The sequence below is a fragment of the Hibiscus syriacus genome, unplaced genomic scaffold (genome assembly GCF_006381635.1).
Source record: "Hibiscus syriacus cultivar Baekdansim isolate YM2019G1 unplaced genomic scaffold, ASM638163v2 tig00116965_pilon, whole genome shotgun sequence".
Lineage (NCBI taxonomy): Eukaryota > Viridiplantae > Streptophyta > Magnoliopsida > Malvales > Malvaceae > Hibiscus > Hibiscus syriacus.
Window position 1 is genome coordinate 3,165,234 of NW_024063490.1, and position 6,181 is coordinate 3,171,414.

General features: G+C 32.2%; 1 pseudogene; it reads left to right on the top strand.

Moving 5' to 3' along the window:
• The first annotated feature begins 319 nt into the window (after positions 1–319).
• On the top strand, positions 320–4,887 carry LOC120191183 (annotated as a pseudogene).
• Positions 4,888–6,181: the final 1,294 nt, after the last annotated feature.

A 6,181-nucleotide genomic window follows, 5' to 3' on the forward strand; every position in this document is an offset into this window, starting at 1 on the left:
TATTTAAGGACTAATATGTAAAATATAATTAAGGGATCAAATTTTAAAAAATGCTAACTAAAGGACTAAAACTAGATTTTTCCCTTAATAATATGTAATATTATCATCTTTAAGCCAGTAAGTTGAAAGGGAAAAAAATATCTTATCCATGGCCAGCCAATTGAACGTTACCGACAAACGAGTCTGGCTCCTTTGAACCTAAAAGACTGACCACAAGAAGTAAATGATCCTTTTATGAAGATTTTTAGAACTCTAATATATCTTTGTGTTTCTTTCTTTCTTTCTTTTTTCAATTTTGCTTCAGACAGGAATCTTATTCAGATTCCATTTCTGGGTTTTTTTTTCTTCACCTTGAACTGAACAGAAAAATATATTTTTATGCATCTTCGATTTAATTTCCTGAAATATCTTCCCAGAAGAAGGATGGGTATATTGAGCTCTATATTGGGTGTTTTTGGCTTCGGAATTGGAACTTCTGTTGGGGTCGTCATTGGGTATTACATGTTCATCCACTTCCTTCCAACTGATGTTAAAGTTTGTTTCTCTCTCCGTTGAACTTTCCTTATGTTTTGCTTCTTTTTTTCTTTTGATTACTTCCACAAGAAGATTTATTAGTTTAAAGAATGAATGTATTCTATAAAAATGATAACTTTACTCTAAGCTGATCAAATATTTCGTTTTACTCGTATATATGGTTAACTCAAGCTGTTTTGTTAATACAGTTCGAGTTTTACCGTGCTAAGATTTGTATTTTTGTAGTGTTCTCGCTTTGAAAAGATGTATATCCATGGTTTTGAAGTGATCGAATTGATAGCTTATGTTTTTCTAAGAAAGTTTTAAGTTTTAGGATTGAGAAACTTTTCTAACATTCATCAGAGTTAATTCTGTTGTTGTTGCTCCTGTCCCACCCCACTTTTTCTGGGATTTTGCTTATTGTAGCAGATCGGCATTGACCAAACAATTTGGGCTGTTTTGATGTATGTAAATGGTTGAACAACACGAATTGTCTCCATTGTCTTAATTCAGCCTTTCAACCATTGATAAGTTGGTCATGTTGTTTCTTTTCCTTGTTAACATTCCCTGTGTTCAGGATCCTAAAATCCGTCCTTTGGTTGAGGAAGACTCGAAAACTTTGCAGCGGATGCTTCCAGAGATCCCCTTGTGGGTCAAGAATCCGGATTTTGACCGTGTATGTTCTTCTATGCTATGTCATTTCTGTATGTCTGGTCCTAAGTAATGCACCAAGGTAATAACTGCCTGTTTCTCTGTAGGTTGATTGGCTTAACAAATTTATCGAGAACATGTGGCCTTATCTAGACACGGTATGTGTAACTGCAGTGATATTTGACCTATTATGGCCTCTTATATATTTGTTTGGCCATGTTTTATTGAATACCTTAACAAGTGTCGATACTCGTTTTTCAAGGCAATTTGTGCAACTGCCAAGAATATAGCAAAGCCTATCATTGCTGAGCAGATTCCAAAATACAAAATTCAGTCAGTTGAATTTGAAACGCTTACTCTAGGAACCCTACCACCGACATTCCAAGGTTGACTTCTCTTTTCTCAAATACATTCTACACACATAATCACAACTGCTCATGACATATGAAATGTGTTCACATTGTATCGTTGATTGATCTAAATTCTTCTTTGCATTCCAAGGAGAATCCGAGTACCACCACATTCATGAGGCAAGCATTGCAATTCTAAAAAAACGATCTTTTTGTTATAACTGTGAAACTTGATTGTACTGAAAAGAGTGCATGCTAGATGCCTTGGTTATGCTTTAGACTAGTAAATGAGATAGAAAAAAGGGCTTGAGGCATATAATTTTGTTGCACAATTAATCAAGAAAAGTATTGGAAAGTAGTCCATTTGACTTTGAGAACATTTAATTTAACATACTTGCAAGCATATGGTGGTTATGAGTTTTTAGCTTATTTGCACGCATTGTGTTTTATTCGTTTGTTTCACACCCCGTAATTCCAGCACAAATTAGATAGAGTTATACTCATTGTTGATTTTATTATATGCCAGGAATGAAAGCCTATGTCACTGATGAGAAGGAAATTATTATGGAACCATCATTAAAGTGGGCGGGGAATCCTAACATCATTATTGCAGTTAAAGCTTTTGGATTGAAAGCCACTGTTCAGGTATTTGCAAGTATACTGGTTCATTAAAAGAAAGAAATATGCATGTCAAAACATGAGAGAATGTGTATACATTCTTTCCATCTCTCTCAATAACAAAGATGTGCGCATCGATAACAAAGTGGTTCAGCGAGATCTAGATGGAAATCGAACTTCAAGTGAGGAGCATTGACTTTTTATTTTCCTCCTAATCTTCCAGGTTGTTGATTTGCAAGTTTTTGCTGTTCCTCGAATCACTCTGAAGCCGTTGCTTAGTGTCTTTCCTTGTTTTGCCAACATATATGTCTCCCTAATGGACAAGGTGTGTTGGTATTTAAAAACGTAAACACATTTAGTTTATAATAAAGTTGCATTACAATGCACACGGTTATTTTACTCTGATAAAAATTTTGCTTCATTACAAGTCCGTATGGGCCATGTTATAAATTTTTGCTTCATTACAAGTCCGTATGGGCCATGTTATAAATTTTGTGCATGGTACTTCTCTAAACATCATTCTCACTAGGAAGGCTTTTTTTTCCTAATGTGTTTATTTTCCGACTGCTCTGCTGCTTCATGATTCAGTTTCAGCATAATGTGTTTAGGAGAAAGCATCGCCCAGGCCAATCGTAGTAATATTATCTATAGAGATCTCATTCTTTCTAGCCTCATTCTTTCTATTCCCTTTTTCCTAATCTTCCATTTTAATTTGCAGCCACACGTCGACTTTGGGCTTAAGTTACTGGGGGCAGATGTTATGGCCATTCCTGGATTATACAGGTTTGTCCAGGTAATACTTCTATTTATTGTGTCTTCTTAAAATCGATCAAATTTTGTGATGGAGAACGCTATTATTAACCTCATAGCCAACGCATCCCTTTTCTTCTTTGTGCTTAATAAGGATACTCTTTCTGTAGGAGCTCATAAAGGATCAAGTTGCAAATATGTACCTATGGCCAAAGCCTTACAAGTGCCGATATTGGATCCTACACAGTAAGTGTGTTCCAGCTTTCTGCAAATTACAGATGACTTTATGTATTATCTTCTAAAATATCCTCAAATTGACAGAGCCATGAAGAAACCTGTTGGAATTCTTGATGTGAAAGTTTGTGAGGGCAATGAAGCTTAAAAAGAAAGATCTCCTGGGAAAATCTGATCCTTACGTGAAACTAAAACTAACAGAAGAAAAGCTGACCACAAAGAAGACTACTGTGAAACTAAGCAACTTGAACCCCGAGTGGAACGAGGAATTTAATTTTGTTGTTAAAGATCCGAACACTCAATCGTTGGAGATAATATATGACTGGGAGCAGGTATGAAACTTTGATGTATTTTGTAGATCGATACACGATATTATTCGTCACTGTTCTGTTTGTCCTTGTTGGAAGACTTTCTTTAAACTAATGCTGGATTTCTCTATGTTTTGCATTATCATGTATGTGCATGCCCCTGTATATTCCACATGTATTCCTCAAGCTGCATGTTAACTTCAATTCAGGTTGGCAAACACGACAAGATGGGCATGAATGTTGTTCCTTTGAAAGGTCTTACACCAGACGAGCCAAAAGTTTTGACTCTAGATCTGCTGAAAAATATGGACCCGAACGATCAACAAAATGAGAAGCCACGTGGGCAGATTGTCTTGGAAGCCTTGTACAAACCTTTCAAAGAGGATGAGACACTGGATGAAATTGACGATTCAACTATGGTACAAAATGCTCCAGAAGGAACACCTGCAGGTGGAGGTTTACTTGTAGTTATTGTGCATGAAGCTGAAGATATAGAAGGAAAGAACCACACAAACCCACATGTGCAACTTTTATTCAGGGGGGAGGAGAAAAAAACTAAGGCATGCCATAAATCTATGCCGTAAAAATTAGTTTTTCTGCGCATTGTTTCTTTCATTCATTCTTTTCCCTCAAGAATGGTTTTGCTAAAAGGAAATGGTGTGAAAATTTGGTTCTGAATTGCATTCCATATTTGATGCACAAGTTGGAACCAATAATTCACAGTTTATAAATCAGCATAAGTATGCAGTTTTCAGGATGCATTATTGAGTATGAATAGACGATGCTAGTAGACCGGTTATTTTTGTCTGCATTATCAAACCCTATTGTATTTTTTGTCTGAGCATTGTGTTCTTGTTAGTTACCATACATTATGATTCCTCGTCCGGAATTTGTCAATGCAGCGCGTAAAGAAAAGCAGAGATCCAAGATGGGAAGAGGAATTTCAGTTTATGGTGGATGAACCTCCCATAAACGATAAAATTCACTTCGAAGTATTCAGTACGTCGTCTGGGATAGGACTACTGCATCCCAAGGTGCACATTGCATTTCTTTTCCTTTCGTTTTTGTCCTGATGAGTTTAAATCTCATTACAACATTAGATATTCTTTTGCATTTTTCATCTCATTACAACAAGCATTGTTCATCCTGCTGAGTTTAAATCTCCCTTTTTACCAAATGGATGAATATGATTCACTAGATCTTTATGTATAATAATGCTTTACATGTTTTACCAGGAATCTTTGGGTTATGTTACTATAAGCCTAGCTGATGTCGTGAATAACAGAAGAATCAATGAAAAATATCATCTCATTGACTCGAGGAACGGTCGGATTCAAATCGAGATGCAGTGGAGAACTTAGATATACAGCTATTTTGGCTTTGGGAAATTTTGTAAAGAATAGTACAGATGTTTTCTGTTGCTAGCAACTACAGCTCTGTCACTTAGTTTATTTCTTCACTTCCCTTCTGTTTATCAGGCTTCTTGACTCTCCTTTTAATATGTTTTTAATGTCCATAACTATCAATTTCCTAGCAAAACACGCCTTCCTGTTTGAACCAAAGAATTTATTTTTTCCCTCATGTTCTGTAACACACACACACACACGTATATATATAGGCATGCATTGAATATCTTAAATAAGAAAAAGGAGGGATAATGTAAAAAAAAAAATCTTTGATACTTGATTAAATAATCATTTGGTTTATTTTTAGTTTTTGGAACATTTTTATCATAACATTTCATTTTAAGACTAAGGGTCCGTTTGTTTCACTGAAAACGTTTTTCGGAAAATGTTTTTCGTAAAATGAATTATTTTTTTAAAAAATCATTTTTTAAAAAACGTTTTACTATGTTTTGAAAATGTTGTTTAAATCATTTTTTCACTAGTTGATGAATTTTTTAAAAATTATTTATTACAAATATTAAAATACAATAAATAATATTATTTATTATAAACTTAATATTATTATTTTAAAATATTAAAATAATTTATTTATTATTAAAATATTATTTTTAAAATTTTATTAATAAAAATATTAATATGGTATATTTTATTGAAATAAAAATATTATAAATTATATTAATTATTTATTAAAGTAATAGTGTTATATTATATTTTAAAATATTAATAGTATTTTAAATATCTTTATTAAAATATTATTAGATTATTAGATTAATATTAAATATATAAATAATATTATTCATTATTAATAATTTAATAATATTATTTCTATGAAATTATAATAATATAATTTTTTTTATAATAATTATTATGTATTATTAAAATAAAATAAAATATATTATAATATAATTGATTATTTTATTATAATATTTAAAATATAATATTATATTAATAGAAATATTAATAAATATATTTTAAATTTTTAATAATTAATATTTTGATTAAAATGATAATAAAATATTTTATTAATATTAAATTTATAAAATAAAATTATTTTGAATATTTATTCTTTGAAGTGAAAAGTTCGGAAAATGACTTATAGAAAATCAGACCGTAAGTCATTTTCCAGAAAACACAGGAAATTCTGTTGACCAGGAAAATGTTTTACGTTGACCAACCAGTTTTCCTCCAACTAAATACTGGAAAATGAGGAAAACATTTTTCGTAAAACGTTTTACGTGAAACAAACAGACCCTAAAAATTTCTTAACTATTGGTTACATAGTCCATTTAGCTCTTATTCTTTTTTGAAGTGTCTTAGCCTCAGCGTTTTATTTTAGGACAAAAAGTATCTA